Source organism: Bidens hawaiensis, unplaced genomic scaffold (genome assembly GCF_021521415.1).
Source record: "Bidens hawaiensis isolate Kalapana, Puna unplaced genomic scaffold, B.hawaiensis_p1.1 tig00002323_1, whole genome shotgun sequence".
NCBI lineage: Eukaryota > Viridiplantae > Streptophyta > Magnoliopsida > Asterales > Asteraceae > Bidens > Bidens hawaiensis.
This window is the reverse complement of record NW_027491125.1, coordinates 2715416-2739444: the sequence shown is the minus strand read 5'-3', so window position 1 is coordinate 2739444 and position 24029 is coordinate 2715416.

The window sequence follows — 24029 nt, the reverse complement described above, 5'->3', positions numbered from 1 at the left end:
ATGTTGAGCAACCTCCGGGTTTTCCTGACCCAGACTTTCCTGATCACGTGTACAAGTTAAGCAAGGCATTGTATGGACTACATCAGGCACCTCGTGCCTAGTATTCAACTTTATCAGATTACTTGCTTGAAAATGGGTTTGAAAGAGGGAAGATAGATAGCACGTTGTTCTTCAAGAGAGATGGAAGCGACTTCCTGCTGGTGCAAGTCTACGTGGATGACATTATCTTTGCTGCATCAAGAGTCTCCATGTGTCAAGATTTTGAGGCCGTCATGAAAAAGAGGTTTGAAATGAGTGCTATGGGTGAACTAACTTTTTTTTTAGGATTGCAGGTTGATCAGAAGAAGGATGGGATGTTCATTCATCAGACCAAGTATGTCCATGATGTGCTCGAACGCTTCAAGATAGAGGACAGCACTCCATTCGACACTCCAATCTGCGTCAATCACAAATTGGGTGTTGAGTCAGACGGTGATGCAGATGTGGACCCAACTCAATATCGGGCTATTATAGGTTCTTTAATTTACTTAACTGCTTCTAGGCCTGATATAATGTTTGCTGTTTGTCTTTGTGCACGCTTTCAGGCAAGCCCAAAAGAATCTCATCTGAAGGGTGTGAAGAGGATACTGAGGTATCTCAATGGCAAACCGAAGCTGGGGTTGTGGTACCCGAGAGGAGGAGACTTGGAGCTAGTCGCTTACACAGATTCTGATTATGGAGGGTGCAATCAGAGTGGGAAGTCAACAACTGGAGGATGTCAGTTTCTTGGTGGCAGATTGGTGTCGTGGCAATGCAAGAAACAGACTTCGGTCGCAATTTCAACCTGTGAAGCAGAATACATGGCAGCATCCAACTGCTGCTCCCAGGTTCTTTGGATTCAACAACAGTTGCGCGACTATAGTCTGAATTTCTTACTTACTCCTATTTGCATTGATAACACAGCTGCTATCTCAGTAACTAACAATCTCGTGAAGCACAGTAAAACTAAACATATTGACATACGTCATCATTTTATACGGGATTGTGCTGAGAAGAAACTGATTGTGCTTGAAAAGGTGGATACGCTTGATAATTTCGCTGATCTTTATACTAAAGCGTTTGACAAAACAAGATTTCAAAACCATATCGAGCTGAATGGGATGATCAATCCCGAGTAACCATGCTTTTCATGTTATATTTAAAAAAAAAAAAAAAAAAAAACGTCACTATCGCTTAAAAATATGTCGGTTGCCTCAGTTTGAAGGACTTGTCTTCGGATATGTTTTGGTCCTCATTTTCTACTTGTAGAATTTGAGGATAGCCATTAACCAGATGACTGAAAGTGACCGGGGCGGATTATGATGAGTTTTCATTCTATCGCTTAAAATTAGTCGATCATACTTAGTTAGAAGGACACATACTTGTATATGGTCGGTCCAGCTGATCCATTGGATCTTCGGGATAGCCGTTTACCTGAAGACTTTGTTTTGGTCGGGGCGATTAATGTTAAAATTTTTTTTTAGGGAAATGAAATTATTTTTCAAGTCCGCTACTTCGTAAGAAGTTCGTGTACTATGTTTAACAGGAAATTGATCCAACCTTGGAAAATGATAGATATACTGATTCTGTGTGCTTAACTAGTGAAGTTATTTGGCTTAAAAGGCTTTAGGACAGTCATTGTATGTCATGGTAACTTTTTATGGTGCGTAAAAGTAGATGTGATACAAACTAAAACTACTCGATTTTACGTGGAAACTCCTTAAGAGTTTTGCATGTCTTCGTATATATCTTTCCGAATGATAGGCAGAAAAGTGATTACCCAGTCATACACGAGCCTGTAAGTGTTCTGATTCCCGTGAAGATAGCGTTTCAAGAAACTGCAGTGATCCAGATTCGGGACTTGCAGTTGTTTACTACTCTGAAGTCTATGTAAATGTTTATCATAAAAAAAAAAAAAAATTATGAGTTATGAAAACATTCTAGAGCTGAAAATATCAAGACTTCTCAATCATGGAGTAAGAAAGAAAACGGGAAGCAGATGAAGAGTACTTACAAACTTAATCAGACACTATGGGTCGAGGTCAATTCGGGGTGACTTGGGGAAAGCCAAATATGCTTTGAGAATAGATAAGAGGCATCATAATCTCTGAGTTGTTGCCCACTTAAATTTTGAGGCATAATTGAACCTAACTCGTATCACAGAAACGATGAAAACCATCTTAAGTTACTTACCTGCTTACAACCTGTTTCTTTCTGTCATAATACAGCTAAACACGGATCTATGTGACAGTCACGTAATTAGTATGATTTCTGTTCGGATCTTTTCTAAAACGTAGTAGTCCCTATCGAGACTGAAATTTGATCCCTTATACTTTAATTTTTAAAAGTTTCTTGTACTTAGTTAGTTTTATAATTTTGTATCTGGTTACTTGGACTTGATCGTGTCATTTAATTCTTAAAGGGAAGTTTTAGAACTTAATTGCAAAATTTTCGAATTATAAGGTTTGATTTTGTAAATATCGGCGAAGTTGTTAAACAGGCGAACTTGTGAATAACTTCGCCTAGGCGAAGTTAACCGTAACTTCGCTTGTATAATCTCTGACTCTATATAAGGATTTTCAAAGGTCAAACGATTCATTATTCACAGATCTAAGCGAACTTACTCCGGCGAACTTAACCAGTTTTCAGCGAACTTGTTGTTTTTCCAATTCCTTGTTCTTTTTTCCAGATTTCGTTTCGATTTCAAGGTTCGTGGTGTCAGTACATCGTGTTGTCAATGCTTATCAAAGGTCGTTTCGACCTGTTTCGATACCTCGGACCGACGGATTTTTGAACCGGATTTTAAAGCTTGTTTTTACGTGTTCATGAACAACCTAATCGTCTATATATCCTTAATATCTTGTGTTTGGGAGTTCTTAATCGTCAAAATTGACCGAAACACCAAATTTTCGATATTGAATAGACTTTACTGTCGCCGTTTCAGATTCAGGCGAACTTAAGGTTTAGGCGAAGTTATCCGTAACTTCGCCTGAGGCTCAACTTCGCCTAAGGCGATGTTGTGGTGAGGCGAAGTTATCATTAACTTCGCCTGGACCTTTTAATTTTTTAATTATTAGATGAACTTAAAGATGAAGCGAAGTTGTTCCCAACTTCGCCCCAACTTTAACTTCGCCTATACAGATTTTATCACAACTTCGCACATGGTAACAAGCGAACTTGTGGTACGCCTTAACGTTTATCTAACTTGGTTCGTTTGTTGCAGATATGGCTGCAGTAGCAGGTGCTGGAGGTGCTGGAGGTGACGATGGAGATAATCAGAGGCAATTCTTCCCAGGTCACAACATGTTCATCACCTTAGACCCGGAAGTGAGCGGTGTTGAGGATTACCGCGAGATAATCACATTCTTCATTCGCTCGAGGATATTCCACGCTATCACTACGACTCTGCCGATATCCTTACCCAATATCGAGGATTTCTGGCAGACTGTGGAATATGATTGCCGCGTTGAGCCCCCGGTTATGCGAGCAACCGTCAACAATCAAGTGGTTCAGTTCTCATCTGAACAAATACGGGTGGCTTTACGGTTTGGTGAGGAGACTAGAAATGACCCTACAGAGTTTGTGGCTCCGTTCCGTGATGGAGCGTTTCTCCGAATGGGCTATTCTGGTCCATTAGGTGATACTCAGAGGAGGAAGGGTTTCCTACTCGATCAGTGGCGCTTCCTCATGCACGTAATGATTGTCTGCATGTCAGGGAGGAAGGCGGGCACTGACGGGATGGGTGCGACCATGTAGTCCGCAATGACTGCTCTGACTTATAACAAACGTTATAGCTTCAGTCAGATGGTCTTTTATGAGATCGATAGACAGAGGAGAGCGATGGCCCGTGAGAGGTTCATCATGTATCCAAGATTCATTCAGATGATCTTGAATCATGTTGCTCCCACGTTGCCTCAACGACGTTCAATACGATACGTGGAGAATGTGAGCAAACGTATCTTCGCTCAATGCCGCACATCCAGTGCGAGGAGCAAGCCTGAACTGCGTCCAAGGCATACTCCACTCTTTGGGTACTTAATAAACCCGGGGTATGTGCCAGCTCGTGGGGATGAGTTCAGAGACCCTCAACCACGACAGGTAGGAGCACCTCGAGATGTACCTGCTGTGCCTGTTGTGTCGGCTGAGGAGGATGTAGACCTTGATGCTGCATTTGGCGGCCAAGGATTCTTCCACATGGACCGGTTTGATCCGCAAGAAGAGGTGCAGGTCTCTGCTGCACAGGTTCGGGAAGTGAATGTTACTAGAGCAGCTACGACGGTGGCTGACTCAGATCTTGATGATGTTATGGATGAGGCGAGAAGGATGTTGGTGACACGAGAAAGGACGTTAAGGAAGAGAAAGAGGACAGTTGATGATACTGAGTCAGAAGAAGAAGAGGATATTCACAAGTTGATTAGACGTTCAAGACGGGAAAGGACAGGTGCAGGTATGGGAACTGGAGAGACTTCAAGAGTTGTACGTTTCGCTCCATCCGCACTGTCAGGTATGTCGATTGTTCCTACATCTGTACAGGTTACAAGTTTAAGCGCCGCAGAAGTTCCCATTGTGGCTACATCAGCTGTCGGCATCCCATCCATCACACTACAGATGACGACTCCGGAGATTGTGTCTTTACCACCTCCAACGCTTACTCCTTCAGAGGTGGTGGCACAATTTGTAGAGTCGACAGTCGTTGCAACTGCAGGGTTGTCGGTCACGATACCACTTGCGGTTACGTCCACAACTGCTTCTGATGTCCCGGTTACATTCGAGATCCCTGCTGAGTATACTCAAGACACATCTAACATGAGCTTTGATTTCGATGCAACCCTCTCAGACTCGGAGAGAATAGCTGCACTTGAACGGGTCGTGGCTGAACAATCAAGGGTGAATTTTGTCCAGACCCAGGCTATTCAGCGCCTTGTAGCAGAGAATCAACTACAGTCGTCCCTCCTGGTTGAACATGGGCGAATTATAGATGCTATGAAGGAGTTCTTGGCATCTCAGGGGGAGACAAGCTGTAGAGGCGACGAGTTAAGGACAAAGAAGAGAAATGATACAGACGATGATCCCAATGCATCGAAAGGTGCAGGTGGTGAGTTGCCAAGAACTACTCAAGATCTTGGGACTTCCACAGCTCAGGGGGAGTCTGCAAGTGCAGTTGGTGGTGATGAGGTGGTGATGGTTGATGATGAAGATGATGTGATTGATGCTTTGAAAGAATTAGATGATGATATGCTAGATGATGATGTGCTGTTTGATGATGATGTGCTGCCTATTGAGGAGATTGAGAAGATTGGCGCACAGATTGTGATTGAAGAAGGTGAAATAGTAGAAGAGAATGTGGAGCATGACATTCCAGGTGTGGAGAAAGCCGATATGGGTAATGAGACAGTAATCGATGAGACTGAATGGGATGAGCAGCCTAGGTGGAAGGAAGGCTATGCTCAGTGGTTCGTCAAAACGAAGAAACCAGCTGTCCCTACAATGTTTAAGAAGAGTTACAATATTAAAGGCTATGCCGAAGCGAAGAAAGGGATTATTTGCTGGATCTATGATGAGCAGTTGAAGCTCTTTGTGATTAAACGATATGACGGCGTTCAGTATTTTAAAAGAATGTTAAGGTCGTTGAATACACTGCTGGAATGTGAAGTGAAAGACTTAGCCAGATTGGGGTTAATCAATCGAAATGACGATAATATGGCTAGAGTCATTGAGAAAATTGTATGGAGAGAGAGTATAAAAGAGAAGAAGTTTGAGCTGTTGAAACCGCAGAAGGGAAAACTTGTTGAAGACAAGGATAGAGGTTTGAAAGCTGATGGAAAACCTTGGATGGTCATGAAGTATAAACCGATCCGGTGCCTTAAAGAAGTACGGATGAAGCTAATGCCCAAGGATGTGCTTAAAGACCTAAAGTGTTGGTATGTGGATTGTGAGACGGCAGAGGCGGTGATGGAAGACGAGGATGAACAGGAGCTCCTAAGAGTTTACGATCCGATGCATTTGGTAAACTTATCGCAAGCTGATCTGAAGGTGCTTAATGAGAAGAAAATCTTTTATATTCCTGCTTGGAAGGACGAAGCGAGGAAGTATCAAAGAGTTGTGTCAGTTTGTGTTAGAGAAGGAGTGCATGCGTGAAGATACAAGGTTGAAGATTACAAGACAAGTGCTTAAAGATAAAGATATGAAGCTACTGCCAAGGGGGAGTCTGTTGGTGCATAATGTCAGTAGTTCATAGTCTAGTGTCTGTAATCGAGTCTGTAATGTTTAATTATGTTTTGTATGTTTAAGCGAAGTTACTGACAAGTTCGCTTAACAGGCGAACTTGTTATTCAAGCGAAGTTATGGACAACTTCGCCTGAACATGCCAGGCGAAGTTGTCGTGTATAAATAGTCCTAGGTTACGGCTTGGTTGGTAATCGTTGTTCAAGTTCGTGTCAGTTGTTCAAGTTCATTGTAACGTGAGGACGAGAGTCTGTAACAGTGATATTACATCACGTGTTTGAGTTATAATATATAACGTGTTTTCGTCTCGTGTGTTCGTGTGACTCGTGTTCTATACTCGTAACGATCTACGCAGGGATTCCGCACCTGAGTAGACCGAGATATCTCGTGCGATCCGTCCAGGGAACCTACACTAACACATTTTCTATAATGAATTATGCCTAATTCGTTAGCTAATTCGTTAATTTTCACCCCGGTTCATTATCTTTGTTCGTCATCGTATCACCATCTGATTCATTAGGTTAGTTCGTTACCTTTCCTGGTCTGATTCGCTAGCTGGTTCACTAATCTAGTTCGTTATATGAATACCATCTGATTCGTTACCTTGACATCACCTGATTCGTTATCAGAATCTAACGAATGGATAAACAACGAATCAATGGTTTATTCGTTATCAAGTTACACGAAGTAAGGGCTCATTTGTCATATACGCATAACGAATTACTATCCATAACGAACTATCAGCTGTTGTTATCCAGACTTTGACTCAGGGTCAAAGTCAAAATTGTCAAGAACACGAAATGGTCAACTGTTACCAAATCTGCAATTAAACCTTCATTTCTTAACCAATTAACACGATTTTGGTATCCACGAACTCGTAATCACAGCGCTAACAAACCCCAATCATCAAATCAGCCAAACGTTCACGTTTAAAGGGTGCGATTTGGATATATATATACGGGTTTATTTAGGTTAACAATTAACCTATCAAATGCTAATCCATTTCAGTAATATTTGTTTGGTAAGATTCGTTTTCAACGTACTAACACAGATATGTGATTTTCCAAATCAAACCGAACCTATACGAATGATTTCTAAATATAAACGTACCTTAAACGAGTCAAACTATGAACACGAGCTGGTATTTGATGTTGTTTCGGTCCGTCACGACAGTCCAACACCAACAAGCTCGGGTTTTCGCCTTCGGATCTTGGTTCGCATTTTTGTGTGTTTTCCAAGGTGTAGGCTATGGTGTACAGATGAATAGAAAATGGAGAGGTTTAGGGTTTAAGGGTATTTATACTCCCTTAAGCCCATGGACCTAAGGCCTATTCCATTTCTTATTTCCATCTTCTAAAGTCCAAGCCCAACCGTGTACGGTTTGTTAACTAAACCGATAAACGACACAATATAAAATAAATGGAATTTATGTGACATTTTCGATGTTGTGAAATGAAATTAGTTGTTAAATATTTTCCCTTAAAATAGTGTCATGCTCTTATGGGCAATCGTTACACCTCGGCATGTTCCGCCGCTTTTGGTCGGGGTGTGACATTGCCGCCCCTAGACCCTGCTGCCATGGGGCTGCCCCCGGACCAACGTTAGCTAAGGGTTTCACTAACATAGAAGTATGATATAGTTAGAGGTAGTCAATTGATACTTATATTTACTACACAGTTAGTCGTGTACAATTAAGGAGGGGTATTACAGTTAACTCTGAAAGGCGCATGACACAGGTGATTTTCAAGCTCCATTTTTTTTGTTATGTTTTCTGGGCTATTTGCATACTCAATGCGATTAGTTAATAAACTTACCTTAAGTGCAAGGTGTATGTTATATGTATTTTTAATGATGAAATATGATTGATATAGTAAGGATTTTGGGTATGTGTTTAGACGTATATATATATATATATATAAATATATATATATATATATGTGTGTGTGTGTGTGTGTGCGCGCGTGCACGTGTGTGTGTGTGTGCGTGCGTGTGTGTCTAAATGCATGTATGGTTGTATGGTTACGAAGGGTTGCAGACCCTATTAATATATGTGAAGATTAAAGGGTTGCAAACCCTAATTATATATGCGAAGGTTGAAGGGTTGCAGACCCTAATAATATCTGCGAAGGTTGAAGGGTTGCAGACCCTAATAATATCTGCAAAGGTTAAATGGTTGCAGACCCTAATAATATATGCAGAGGTTATAGGGAGAAAGGCTCTTTAAAACTTAAAGATAGTTATGTATGTATTATATAAATTAAATAAAGTATGAAATAATGAATGTAACAACGTACGTACGTACGAAATGAAGGTAAACAGGTTAATTATGTATATAAGTATGTAAACGTATTGTATGTTGTCTAATTAACTAGAACTCACTTAGCCTAGCTGGCTTTTAGAATGCACACAGGTGAGTAGAATTAGACAGTTGGCTTGAGGATGGACACATGACAGAAGAATAAAGCAGCTGACATCCGAAGACTTAAATTTATGTTATTTAAACTAAAGACATATTTTATATTGTTTAGATTTTAAGACTTATGTAACGACTGGTTTAAGTTTATATATTTCGTGAAAAGTTTTAATTCACTCTGATATTTAGAACGGTATTTATGAGTAAATTCAAAGCTAAAAGTAGGGCAGCAGGATCGGGGCTTTACAACTACTTAATTTCATGTATGTATGTATGTATGTATGTATGTATGTATGTATGTATGTATGTGTGTGTGCATGCTTCTATGTATGTATGTATGTATGTATGTATGTATGTATGTATGTATGTATGTATGTATGTATGTATGCATGTATGTAGGGCTGTGCAACGGTTCAAAACCGAACCAGACCGAAGTGGAACCGAACCGGAACCATTAAATGCTAAATATAAGAATCGGAACCGGACCATATTTTAACGGTTCCGGTCCGGTTCAAAACCGAGTTAAATGGTTTTTGTGTAAATGGTTCTTGCCGTAACCGGTTTCCATTTAAACATCTAAGTATAAACTAATAGAATGTGCAAAAAAACAAGTTACAATCCGAAAAATAAAACATTATCGTATCAACATATTATATTTTAATGGAGGGGATTCAGAATAGTTAGAATGACCCAATATATTACAAAAATCAACTATATCTTAAAACAAATTTAGGCAATGTAAGATGATTATCGTAATGGGATTGTATATAACCAAGAAAGTGAGAACGTGGATGGTCGCTAGTACATGGAAGTTTGAAAGCTTACTAAATATATAGGATTTTAAATATAATCTTCGAAGTTTAAACCTAACCCGGTTCTAGCGGTTCTATAACTGGAACCGCCGGTTCTAACCGGAACCGCCGGTTCTAACCGGAACCGAACCGAGAACCCTTCACCTAAATTTAAGAACCGGAACCGGACCCGAAATACAATAATACGATTCGGATCTTACGGTTCGGTTCCGGTTCCCCGGTTCTAGCGGTTCGAAACCGTGAATTTCTCACCCCTACATGTATGTATGCATGTATGCATGTTTTCACATATATTTATGTATGTATGTACTTATAATAGTTTTTTAATAAAGCAGTTAGTAGACCGGTGTAATTGGTGACAAAAAGAATGGTTGCACGTGTATTGTTTACAATAGAATGGTTTTGTGGACCATCATACAACTATACAACGTATTTTGTCAATAACCATTGTAAAATCAATACATTTCACTAGCCACGGGGGAATTTGAAGACATCAAAAATATGATTAAGTTGCTGAGACTGAGTCCTATCGCCTACGCCCTAAATAATTAAGTCGATGCGTTTCGACTATGGATACACCATATTTGGGATTCTGTTGTTATTGAAGCCTATACAGTAGATGGGCATTTAGAACGAGACATTTGTGTTGCTCTAAGAATAAATCCGTGTGCGAGATTTTTAGATATTGGGTATACCGGAACATTTCCCCATAACAAGGTGAACATAAAGCACCTCTCTAAAGAATAACATTTTTTTTGCACTCAACTTTCTTTGTACAAGGGGTGTTCATCGGATCGGATAACGGGTTATTCGGTTCGGGTTATTCGGATTTGAAAATTTTTGCACCCTATCCGAAATCTGATCCGATCCGAATTAGGAATATTCCTATCCGATCCGAATTCAATTCGGATCGGATTCGAATAATATCCGAATAATCCGAAATTATCCGAATAATCCGAAATAAACCTAAAAAAGTTTCCTATTCTTTTGTTCATAACATTTAATAGTTTAGAATCACAATAAACATACAAACCGAAAAATACGAATTACTCTTAACACAACTTTAAAGTTTAAACTTGAAATAATAGCCTAATAAATATACCAAACACGAAAATACCACTAAAAACATGTTTTTATTCGGATTAACGGATATCCGAATAATCCGAACAATCCAAATTATTTAAAATTCCATATCCGAATCCGAATTATTTATTCGGATATTCGGGTTGATCCGATCCGAATAAGAATTCTGATCGGTTTATTTGGGTTTCAGTTTCGATCGGATTTCGGTTTTTTTCGGATTTCGGATTTCTTGAAAACCCCTAGTTTTCACACATGGTTAGTGAATGGGAGCTTGTGCTACAAGAAGTGCAACAAATAGTTCATGCTATTGTGAAACAACAACCCTACAACTACTTCAATCATCTACTACGAGATATGTGTGACAACATTGAACAGGAACAAGGGATACTTCTATATCCCATATTCATCATGAGAATCATTTTGCCACAAGTGCCATGGCCAGGGTTGCTGGATTATCAAGGATGTTTTGATATGATTAATCAAGATCATGATTTTCTGCCAAGTGCTCTTCCTCATAAACTTGCCTTAGGTTTAGATACACATGTATCCATCACTCTACTTGAACTATTGGAAGATGTGGACTAATATTATTTGTCTACTCTATATTTTTAAACATGTAAATATTCTACCTTTATTAATATTATTATCAGTTATAATTATGTCAATATGTTTATAATATTTACACTTCCTTTTAGAAAGTTATTTGTTAGTGATTGTTACAATATATACGAACAAATAATATTAGACACAATACTTGTGAGACCAGTTAACTAAAGTCAAACACAAACAATGTTCAATGTGTTTAATTATTTTATTATTTGGTCATATACAACATAATACTTCACATAATTACAAATAAACTATATTTCTAACAATAACAAAATTAGTTCAATGGTACAAAGGATTTACTAAAACAAGTATTTCTAACACTAACAAAATTAGTTCACTGGTACAAAGTATTTAGTACAACAAGATTTTCTAAACAAAAATAGTCTTTGGGTATGTGTTTATCTAACTGATTTCACCGATGCATATTAGCATTCATCCGTGGCGTCAGCGATAAGATCAACGATCTATTTGCAATGAACAATATGACATTATATATCACTACTAAAATGACGATATATATGATTCTCCAACCTTGAATAACATTTTGGTATCTCTGGTAGAATATATCAATACACTTTACCGATGCATACCTTAGATGTATATGATTCTCCAACATTAAATAGACCCTCTCTTCGAACACCATTGAAAGCATAAATCCAAATCTACTAGAGATCCAGGAGAACGTGATAAGTCGGCCAACACGTTGCCTGGAATCGATCTAAAAATCGAATAAGACAAGAGGCCGTTCAAAAGGTATTATATTTTTTAGAACACCAATTCCAACAAAAGTTCAAGAACATATAGTGAGGTGGCTTTGGAAGAGGACGTAGCATAATGTTACACATAATTTGGTAAAGGTAGGACATTGCATGATGAAACTATTGGAGAATTTTGAAAGTGGATTTATATGAATAGAGGAAGTTTCCAATTGTAACATCAAGGAAATTTCGAGCCAAAAATGTCAAGTTTTTCCAAGTAAAGGGACCAATTCAGCAAATTCCAAACTTCAAGGTCTCAAATGAAAATTCTGATTCATTGGCCCATCGCGATACGTGATGGCCTTAGGATCAAAGTCATCGCATATCGCGATGACCTTTATGACAATTTGTGACACGTGGCAACCAGTAGCACTGAGTGTCACCACGTGACAGACGGATCGCCACGTGTCGCCACGCGGAACAACGCCTGCCACATGTCGCCACGTTGCAGGTCTACGTGGTGACTGGCCAAGCCTACGTCGCGATACGCGACGAGCTAGCCAAGGAGGCCATCGCGTATCGCGACGAGCTTCCAGAAAATGTCTATAAATAGCAAGCTTGGGATTTCATTCTTGCACACCAAATCAGCTCTCCTCTCTCTCACTAAAACATTTCTCTATCCTATTACATAATACCTCGAAGTTCGTGCCAACTCTCGATCATTACCTCGTTAAGCGTGCCTCAATTCCTCGATTCCCGTGCCTATTACCTTGATAATCTGCCACCTCCGGATGACGTATAAAGCAAGAAGGTGTTATTGGTGTAACGTCCTGACGATCATCTCAAAGTACGTGCCGTGAAGTATTGGTGTTCATCGATTCACATGCTAAGGAAAGGGTGACGAGAAAGAAGATTGAGCAAGAAGATAAAGTGAAACGGTGTTGGAGTGCTGCTCGAGTATCTGTAAGGCCCCGTTACAGATATTATTAGGGTTCGGTCACCCTTCATCCTCGGATATTATGAGGGTCCGGTACCCTCCATCCTCGGATATTATTAGGGTCCGGTACCCTCCATCCTCGGATATTATTAGGGTCCGGTCACCGTTTTCTTCCATACCTCCATATCATACTTTTCTATATACATAATTGTAAGTTTATACATACATACATCATTCATTCTTCATCTACAACATATATATATGTGTGTGTGTAGATCATCAAACCATTACCTGACAGTACATGCAATATCCGAAGATCGTTCACGTGCCGACAAGAAATCATTCATACATTTCACATTATACATATATGGCATACACTTATCACTTAGTATAAGTGTATTGACTAATCACGTCGAGTATGCACATAGCCCCGAAAAGATAACAATGAATGGGGCTAGAAACTCACCTGAAGTCGATTACGTTCACCGTTAATTGTAATTTCTTTCCTTAGCTGTGCACGACTAACTGTATAACAATTGCACGTATCAGTTATCTATCGCTACCCATAACGTGTCCCTAGTTTATTTATAACCCTAAACGAACGGGGGTCCGGCGGCAACGCCCCTGGCAGCGGGGTCTAGGGGCGGCAGCCCCTAGCAGGGTCCAAGGGGCTGAGCCCCTGACTGGGGTCGAGCTACATTTTCATTAACTCTTTTAACACATTTTCCACTAAAATTTGAATCATTATTAAACTTGCTAACTTAAAAAGTCCAAGGGCTTCTGTTAGGACCGATCGGGAGACGGTTTCCCAACGATTCTCGGGGGCAACGTGTTAGAGTGCGGAATCCTACTAACACGGCGACTCGGTGGTAATCAACGACACAAACGGTAGCAATTCCTAGGATGATATGACGACCAGGTGCGGAGGAAAGGACCGAAGGGGTTGACGGGCAGAGAGGATTTCCGGGGAACAGGTCGGCTGTGTATGTGTGTTATGTGTGCTCTTTTTTTTTTGAAAATCCCTAAGTAACGTTTATATATCGAAGACTCATTCGATCGGATGAGTCTCTCATTCGATCGAGTGAAGCTTTGTTCGATCGAATGAGCCTGGTTCGATCGAATCAACCTTTTGTTCGATCGAACCAGTTTTCGTTTGACATTTACAATACGTTAACTAGGTTTCACTATCTTTAGTCTCACGCCGACCTACCCTGATAGAACTGGGGACATATATATGACATTTCATGTCCTAACAAACTCCCCCTTGGAGCCAGTTCTATTTATGTTTTAACCAATCGAGATTTCTTGCTCGACTGCAACTCCCCCTTGGAGTTATCTCTCCCTCTCTGTTCTCAAAGCTAGTGGTGCCCTCATTGCATCCACCAAACTCCTGTCTTCATGGAGTTATCTCACGATCCAATGGTGCAGTCCGTCAGACTTACCATAGGTTCCACATATCATGAGATGCTGTCAAATGGAATATAAGATTAACATTTAAGCACAGTTGTAGTAGATTATCAAACATGAAAGTAAAGCATAATCTAGCACAATATTCCAAAGTATATTAAAATCACTCCAAAAACAATTACAACCAGAAGATAAAACTTTGAATTACAAAGAAACCAAATAAACAAAACATATAACAATTAATCACTGGTTCCCTGTGTATATTTCTTCTGTTGTTCCTTCCAGTTAGATCCTGCATGTATGTCATAGGCAAAACAGATCCTAATGACATTTCTGTACTTTAGCGCTTGCTCCATGTCATCGGGGGCATAAAGAATTTCTGTCTTGTATAGAGTAAAAACATCCTCCCTTGACAAGTTGGTGAGCCACATAGGATCAAAAATGCGGATTGTGCTCCAATTACCATTGTCGTTGAGCACTATAACTGCTTCATGTAGTCTTCCGTCGTAGTACCAATGCCTGAACGATTTGTAGAAGTCCTGCTTCATCTTTCGTAGCGGAATCTTCTTCATTGTAAGTGGTGGCATGTACTTCAAAATGACTTTCGGCCTGTTGGTGATCGGATCGATCTCCTTTTTACTTGTATAACGCTTTGGCCTTTGCGGTGTAATCAATCTCCATTTTGAGTTGTATTCCTTTCGTAATACACTCTGATAGTACGATGCGAATGGAGATGAGCTTGCGTATAGCATGTCCAGGTAATTAAGACGATTAAGATCGTAAGTTGGAAGAGTCTTCAAGTCTGTGATTCGTTGATAGTACTCAACCCCCTTTTCCCTTTTGACAGCTACGCAGTTCAGGTCTTTCAGACACGCCCAAGCTAGGATTTCTCCAGAGGTTCTCCGACCCTTAGTATCATATGACTTTGTGTGAGGAATGGTCGGTTTCGCTTGGCGTTTAGACCTGATCTTTTCAAGAATAGCATTGAACGCTTTCTTGCATTCTTCTGTTTTGTCTTTAAATTCGGCTTGATCGGCTTCAGACGGCTGTTTCATAGCATTTGACCTTTCGTCAGCCTTCTTCTGCACTTCCTCCTCGTTTACGTTTTGAAAGAAGCTTGATGAGTTGGGAATATCGTCAGTTTGCGACGTGTAGTACTCAGGATATTCTTCCCTTGTCAAGTCTTCTATTTCGACATCTTCGAAGTGAGGAGGATCGACTTGTGTCGGATCAGCGGCCGTCGGTGATGGTGAGTCGGTTGAAGCAGCTGCAGCAGATGTGGATTCTGTTGAAGGCAAGGCCAGAACTTTGCCTGTTTCTTCGTTTGAAAACTCGAACATTTGCTCTAGCTCTTCTTCCGTGAAGTTGTGCGAAATCTCACCTTCTTCCAAGTCTCCACTTGAGAAGATTTGCTGTTCATCTGGGTTGTCCAAGAGATACGTGAAAAACTCCGCTGCTGTTTTTGACTGCAGCGGTTGGACATTTGATGTATCAGCATCACCTGCTTGATTAATAATCACAACACAGTAACAAAAAAAAAATTTTTTTTTTAAATAAACATATGTAATATCATAAACGTTAAGTACAAAACAATTACATATGACAATGGAATATAAATAAGGATTACAAGATTTAAACATTAAAATCCTCACTACATTCACTCAAAAATCACTCAGTTACCTTCACCTTCATCATCATCTGAGTTCAGCTCGTCGGTGTCCACATCAACATTAGCTGGACCTTCCAGACGAAGAACGTCTCCTTTAAGCTCAGTCACCTTAGCTTCAAGGTTTCTGTTTGACTCCACAAGGCTTTTATTGGACTCTACCAGGCTTTGATTTGACTCTTTGAGCTCTGTGATAGCAGATCCCTGTTCAGCAACAGTAGCAGTGAGCTGAGTGTTCTCAATCTTCAACCTGTCGTTGTCAGCTTGAAGTTGAACCATTTGTTCATCTCTGATTCTGTTATGCTCTTCCTGCTGTGTCCTGAACATGAACATCTGCATCATCGCCTTGTGCAGGTCGGCAATTTCAGAAGCGACCTTGGGAGGGAGGGAGATCTCCTGTTGAGGTTGAGGAGGAGGTGGCGGTGCGGACTGAGGTGTTGGAGGAGGAGCTTGTTGTGCTGGAGGAGCAGTAGAAGAGGTCCCAACTGATGGTAACATTGCGGGACGAGGTTGGCTGGGAAATAAATTCCTGTACTTTCGAGTAACCTTCCTCTTTTGTCTCTTCGCCGGCCTTTCTTCACCTGTCGGTTGATCAGCAGGCTGCTCCTCAAACACTACTTCTTCACCGGTTTCCAAATCTTCAACATTTAAGTAGGTATCAGCTTCCTTCTCTGCATCAGTCCTGGTGTCCTCAGGGACTACTTCGTCTTCAGTGTCTGATTCATCACTGGTTTTCTGATACGGAAGGTCCTCGACATCTGAGTCACTTGAGGTGTTCCTCCACTTCCTCTTTGGTGGAGCCTGATAAAACGGATTCGCCACATGCCCAAAACAACGTTTGTGTGGGGGCCTTGTTGGACGATCCTTGTACGACTTGAGACGGTTCAAAGTCTCATTCTTCATGTGGTCTAGCTTTACCACATCTCCGTCATTCTCTTTCAACAGCCCCGGTGCCTGGTCATCAACTATCATCTGCACAAACCTCGGGTACCGTAGAAACTTCTCACCCGCCCCTTGTTTTATGGTGATGTTTTCCACCATGTGACTGAATGTCATTTGAGAGAAATTGAAGGGGCGGTTCATCACGAGTGCTGCCACGGTGAATTGCATGCTCTCCCTTATCTTATCAAAACTTGTACGTTGAGGACCCAGACAGTGCATCACCACGTGCGCCAGATATTTGAATTCTGGGCACAAATTTGCTTTGAGAAGCAGACCGGCATTGAGATCGCCGTCATACTTCATGCGTGCGAAACATCCTCTCGTTGCTGCAGGATGTAATGTGGTCGGGTCAGAGTCTGTATCTGCAAACCCGCAGACATCTCTAAGAATCTGGGCAGAAACAACAATTTGATGCCCTCGGACTGTGGAGCGTATCACCGACGGCTCGACGGACTTGTCGTGCGTGGCGTTTCTCCAAAACTCCTGTTGAACCGACATTATCGGCTCAACGATCCTTGAGATAGGAATGAAGATCCTTGACCTCTTTAAAAACTTAATCATCTGCGCAAAGTCCTTGCCGTGACTTGATTTTTCATCTAAAAATGCCACAATGTTGTGTTTGATCGACGTTTTGTACGGAGCAATAACCTGTGCAGCTTCAGCCATTGAATCTGTATACATAGACATGTTAAAACAGACAGATATCTAAAAGACTGAATTTGTTAAAAAAAAAATTTTTTTTTTTTTTTTTTTTTTTTTTTTTTTTTTTTTTTTTTTAACTTCTGGACTGGTTCGATCGAATTATAAAGGATTCGATCGAATGAACTAATCATCCGATCGAGTGAGACATATATTCGATCGATTTAGACTGGTTCGATCGAATGGACTCATTCGATTCCTTCAACCAGAACCCAGATTTCAACGAGACCCGAATCGGTTTTTCGACCGATTAACCACAATCAACATGTGCGAAACATTGAAAGATGTTGTTTACATGTTTTCCAATGACCCTCATGACCCGAAAACTAAAAAAAAAACTCAGTTTTATTGTCGGGACCGTTTCCGACACCAAAAACGGCCCGAAAACCTATCGAAACGCGGACGAAAATCAATAAAACTTACATTTTTGAAATCTACGCGAAAAAGTGAATAAACTGGTCGGATCAAAAAGAGGTTTTAGCACGATCGATTTTGAGAGGGAAATTTCAAATTCTTTTCGGATGAAAATGTCCGATCGAATGACTTCTGCTATTTATACAGATTTTTGACTCATCCGATCGAATAAACTTGTTCGCTTGACTCATCCGATCGAATGAGACACACAATTCGATCGGATGGATTTCTTCCCTCAAACTGATTTTTCACAATAACTTATCCGATCGATTTGGCACATTCGATTGACTGACTCGATCGAATGGCTACATGTTCGATCGAATGAGGAAAAGTTTTAGAAAAATTTGACTTTTAAACTTCTTATTCCCCGTCATCGATCACGGTGCTTTTGAACCTGCAAGAAAACTTAAACTTTTGACATTTGGTTAGTTAGCATAGAAATTTTCCGATTTTGTGAGCTCAGTTCCTGTAGAACATAAAGATCATAAAACGTTAGTAAACACACAGAAAATATCAGGTCCAACCAACTTCGGTTTTATTGCAACTTCTTCCTTCTCTCATTACACACTTGGTTGCGCAGATAAACGTTTAGCAACCTGCATGAGTTTTTCTTTCATTCCTACACACTGAATAAACATTTAGTAGGAACAGACAGGAATCAGACTACCTGTCACAATGATTTCTCATCGACATTAAAGCAGAATAAAATTAAAGAAAAATTAATTCAAATTAAAAATGTTTTTGAATTTTTGTCTTGTTTCTTTTTATAATATTCAAACTGAAATAAACATCTGTACAAAAATTTAAAACACATTATTTTTGGTTGAGAAGGATCTATAATAAGAAATCATACAGACGTATATGACTATCTACTGAGACTTTTTGAGATTTTTTTTTTTTTTTTTTTTTTTTTTTTTTATTTTTTTTTTATTTTTTTTTTTTTTTTTTTTTTTGTGAATGTTACATAGACTTCAGAGTAGTAAAACAATTGCAAGTCCCGAATCTGGATCACTGCAGTTTCTTCATGCACTATCTTTACGGGAATCAGAACACTTATGGGCTCGTGTATGACTGGGTAATCGCTTTTCTGCCTATCATTCGGAAAGATATATATGAAGACAAACAAAACTCTTAAGGAGTTTCCATGTAAAATCGAGTAGATTTAGTTTGTATCACATCTACTTTTACGCACCATAAAAAGCTACCATGACACACAATGACTGTTCTAAAGCCTTTTAAGCCTAATAACTTCACTAGTTAAGCACACAGAATCAGTATATCTATCATTTTCCAAGGTTGGATCAATTTCTCATTTTCTGAATATAAATGAATGTCTTTAAAAAAACGTTTAAATTATTTCGCCCCGATCAAGTCAAAGTCTTCAGGTAAACGGCTATCCTGAAGATCCAATGGATCAACTGGACCGACCACATACGAGTATGTGTCCTTCTAACTAAGTATAACCGACTATTTTTCAGCGAAAGAATAAAAACCATCAAAACCCGCCCCGATCACTTTCAGTCATCTGGTTAATGGCTATCCTCATAATCTACTAGTAGAAATAAGGACCAAAACACATCCGAAAATGTGTCCATCAAACTGAGGTAACCGACATAATTTTAAGCGATAGTGATGTATAAAAATTTAATATAAGAAAAATGAAAATAAGCTGTACAGAAATAGCAAATCTTTTTGATGTCTCAGTATGATAGCGTCTGTGTACTATCACCTTTCTTGTAACAAGATCAACTTCTCAAAATTTTGAAAATTTTTTTAATGTTTTTGGGTTTTTGTATTTTATATTGTTTTTGGTTTTTCTTGAACCTTTTCTCCCCCTAGAATTTATAAAAAACAAAATCTTTTTGGATTTTTTTTTTTTTAAATTTTTAAGAAAAGAAAAATGAAAACAATTTAAATGATATCTTCAGGAACATCATCTGATATACGTTTAACGCCGTTGATCTCTAGTAAATATAAAAACCGTGGTTTATCAAATGCTTTAGTGAAGAGATCAGCGCGTTGTTCCTGAGTGGGGATTTTTATCACATCGATTAACTTCTTTTCGTAGCAGTCACGAAGGAAGTGATATCGAATTTCGATGTGCTTCGTTTTGCTAAAATGAACCGGATTTTTGGTAATTGAAATTGCAGCAGAATTATCAATATATATGGGAGTAGTAGAGCATTCAATACCGTAGTCACGCATTTGTTGCTGAATCCAAATAACTTGAGAACAGCAACTGGCAGCCGCAATATATTCCGCCTCAGCTGTTGAAGTGGAGACTGACGTCTGCTTTTTGCATTGCCACGTTACTAAACGACTTCCAAAGAACTGACATCCTGCTGTTGTTGATTTGTAATCGAGTTTACAACCGCCATAATCCGAATCACTATACGCATGTAGATCAAAGTTATCATCATGAGGATACCAAAGACCCCAATCTGGAGTACCCTTCAGATAACGCAAAATTCTTTTGACTGCAATCAGATGGGAGACCTTCGGCTTTGACTGGTAACGTGCACAGAGACACGTAGCAAACATTATGTCTGGCCGAGAAGCAGTCAGGTACATTAGAGATCCGATGATCCCTCTATAGTGAGTTGGATTGATCAATTCACCCTTCTCGTCAGGATTAATCCCGTGATTAACCTCTAAAGGAGTTCTCTGTGAAGAAGAACTCAACATCTCAAACCGTTTCAAGATGTCATTGACGTATTTTGTCTGGTGAATGAAGATACCGGAATCTTTTTGATCAACTTGAAGTCCTAAGAAGAACTTCATCTCACCCATGGAGCTCATTTCAAATTTTTCTTTCATCACTTGTTCGAACTCCTTACAAAGTGTTTTATTCGTGGACCCGAAGATGATGTCGTCCACGTACACTTGTACCATAATTAGATCTCCTTCTTTTTCTTTTGTGAATAGCGTGCAGTCAATGGTTCCCCTTCTAAACCCGTTGTTCAGAAGGTGTTTGGATAGTTCTTTATACCAAGCTCTCGGGGCTTGGTGAAGACCGTACAAAGCCTTGTTGAGCAGATAGGCTTTGTCCTTGTGATATGGGTCTTCAAAACCTGGAGGTTGTGCCACATATACGGTCTCTTCGATGTGACCGTACAAAAAGGCACTCTTGACGTCCATCTGATATACTTTGAATTTCTTGAAAGATGCATACGCCAAGAACATCCGGATTGCCTCCAAACGAGCAACCGGAGCATATACCTCATTGTAGTCTAGGCCTTCGATTTGCCTAAACCCTTGGACCACCAGCCGGGCTTTGTTGCGAACAATCACTCCACGATCGTCACGTTTACATTTTAGTACCCACTTAGTGCCAATTTTCTTCTGACCTTTGGGGAGATCCACCAGCTTCCACACACCAAGTCTTTTAAACTGCAATAATTCCTCTTGCATGGCTGTGACCCAGTTGGGATCTTTCAGCGCATCGGTGGTGCTGTGTGGTTCTTCTTGTGCTAAGAAGCATTCATGGGCATTAAGAGCAACTAATCCTGACTCCATCATTTCTGTGTAGAGACCAAAATTCAGCTGTCGACGAGTTTTGACACCCTGTTGAATGTCCCCTATAATGTTGTCTTGTGGATGATCACGTTCAGTCCTAACAACCGGATTGTCAGGAACGACAACATTTTGTTCCAAGTTAGTTAAGTTCGGCTCAGGAACTGGAGCGGTTTGTTCCATGTTGTTTGTGTTCAGCTCAGGAACTGGAGCGAATTGTGGTGCTGCCTCTGAAGTAGACGTTAGAGGCGGATCTGTGATAGACACATCTTGATTTGACGAGGACGGTTGTGAAATAACATGTGTCGGTGCCGGTCGTACAAAGTCTGTTGGTGTTTCATCTTCAGATTCGGAATCAGATGACTCAAGAACTTGTTCTGTTGACTCTGTGGAAGAAGACGTTGACGGACCAGGATGAGATGAGCGTTGCTGTGATTCATCAGGAGGTGCATTTTGCGCCTCATACATCATTTGAATAGCAACATCATTCAGATTGAATGACTTGACCCATTTGTCAAAGTCAAACAACCAGTCTTCACCTGTCCCTTTGGCTGGTTCTGTGTAGCGTTGAACATCGACGTGGTACCATTCTTCAACCAATTTTGTTGATCGGTTGTAGACCCTTTTGAGAGGAACGCTATAACCCAGAAAGTAACCCTTAATAATCTTCTCCTCGAACTTGTTATCAACTTGCCTTTTGAGTAACGTGCAAAGAGCCCCAAATGGTTCCAGGTGCTCTAAGTTAGGCCTTCGACGTTGAAGAAGCTCGAAACTAGTCTTGCCGTGGCGCTTGACAATGCCAACCCGATTCAGTGTGAAACAGGCGTTGGCAATTGCCTCATTCCAAAACGTGACTGGCAACACTGAGTCAGCTAACATGGTTCTTGCTGTCTCGATTAACGTACGGTTTTTCCTTTCAGCAACCCCGTTCATTTGTGGAACATACGGAGCACTGAATTCTTGAACGATGCCTTTTTCTTTGCAGTAAGTATCAACGTTTGCGTTCTTAAACTCTGTACCGTTATCTGACCGAATTCTTCGAACCTTCAGCTTGTATTGCGACTCAAGAGTCGTGACTAGCAGACTAATACACCCAAAAGTTTCAGACTTCGCTTTTAGGAAAAACACCCATGAGAATCTTGAATATTCATCAGTGACCACTAGACAGTATGAGTGCCCAGCAATACTTTTGACGCTGATTGGGCCAAAAAGATCCATATGTAGAAGTTCCAACGGCATATCAATGGAGTGGAAACTCTTAGACTTGTGGGACCTTTTTCGTTGTTTTCCGGCTTTACACTGAACGCATGAATCAGGGAGATGAAAACTTCTTAGATTGACTCCCTCAACCATTCTATTGTGCACCAGCTTGTTCATGTTCCTGACGTTTATGTGTCCCATCCGTTTATGCCAAATGACAGTATCACGTTCGGATGCCTTGGACACAAAACATGTTGCAGTTGGAGATGATGACCCTGCCTTAGCCATATCCAGAATGTAGAGATCACTCTGGCGTGCGGCTGACATTAGAACTTTGTCTTCAGGAAAGTTGACGTCCTTAGACAAGATGTGGCAGTCTCGTTCATCAAACATTACTTTGAAACCTTTGTCGCAGATTTGACTTATGGACAACAGGTTGTTCTCCAACTCTTTGATGAAATTAACTTTCTCAAACGAAACTCGCCCATTAGACACAATTCCTTGGGCCGTGATAAAACCTCCTTGATTTCCTGCAAAGGAAACTGCACCTCCTTTTATTTGTCTGACATTTGAAAGAAGATTCATGTTTCCAGTCATGTGCCTGGAAGCTCCTGAGTCTATGATCCACATGTTGAATCTTGGATCATATAGAGCAACCTGCACACAAAGACAAAAGGTTTAAATATCATTGGAAACCCAAGCCCTTAAGGTCTTGGGTTTTCCATCTTCATCACGAATGAACAATTCAATCCATTTACCCTCATTAACACTGTTTTCAGATTTGACGTTGTTATCAACAGTGTTAGTTTTCTTTGGTTTCCAAAAGTCAGTCTTCTTCTCAACATGTTTGAGATAGCTGGTTGAAGACTGGGTTTCACTTGTCGAAGTGGAAACCTTTGAAACTGATGGGTTTGAGGATTGGTGTGGTGAGATTGGCTGAGGTTTCCGAGGAGAAACCGACCTCGGTGTGTGAAACCGTTCTTGACCTTGAATGTCAATGGTCGGTCTCCTCCTAGGAGGTGACTTGACATACCTCGGATCCGGAGTCGATATGTACTGCTTAGGATCCGTGTACTTATAGCAAAATCTTGCTATATGCCCTACCTCTCCACACGAAAAACAGTAGTTTCTCCCCCTTTGACTTGGTGGAGAGAAATAACTCTGGTTTTGTCTGTTATCATAGTACCCCTTGAATTTGACACTTTTGAGCGGGAAGACTGATTCGATCGAATCAGTCAATCGAATAGGCCTATTCGATCGAATGGGGAACTCGTTCGATCCGGACAGAAACAATTGTTGGTTCAGCCGGGACCGAGACGATCCGAGCGCGTTCGAGACGGAAGGTTTGATAACCAAAGACGGACAGAAACAAACACGAAACAAACGATTTCAT